The 234-nt window shown below is 51.7% G+C and overlaps 1 non-coding gene across 1 annotated transcript; it reads right to left on the reverse strand.

The window, feature by feature from the left end:
• Positions 1–96: 96 nt before the first annotated feature.
• On the reverse strand, positions 97–215 carry LOC129115900 (5S ribosomal RNA). The gene has a single exon (XR_008533289.1). It is a non-coding gene; the product is annotated as a 5S ribosomal RNA (ribosomal RNA).
• Positions 216–234: the final 19 nt, after the last annotated feature.

A 234-nucleotide genomic window follows, 5' to 3' on the forward strand; every position in this document is an offset into this window, starting at 1 on the left:
CCTGCAAGTCATGTTCTAGCTATTTCCTTCCCACCCTGTCGGTGTCCACTGAAAAAGCAGCAGCGCCCTCTGCTTTTTGTAAAGAGGAGTGAAAAAAGCTTACAGCACCTGGTATTCCCAGGCGGTCTCCCATCCAAGTACTGACCAGGCCCGACCCTGCTTAGCTTCCGAGATCAGACGAGATCGGGCGTGTTCAGGGTGGTATGGCCGTAAGCAAATATTATTGCCTACCAA

The sequence above is a fragment of the Anoplopoma fimbria genome, unplaced genomic scaffold (assembly GCF_027596085.1).
Source record: "Anoplopoma fimbria isolate UVic2021 breed Golden Eagle Sablefish unplaced genomic scaffold, Afim_UVic_2022 Un_contig_2023_pilon_pilon, whole genome shotgun sequence".
Classification (NCBI taxonomy): domain Eukaryota; kingdom Metazoa; phylum Chordata; class Actinopteri; order Perciformes; family Anoplopomatidae; genus Anoplopoma; species Anoplopoma fimbria.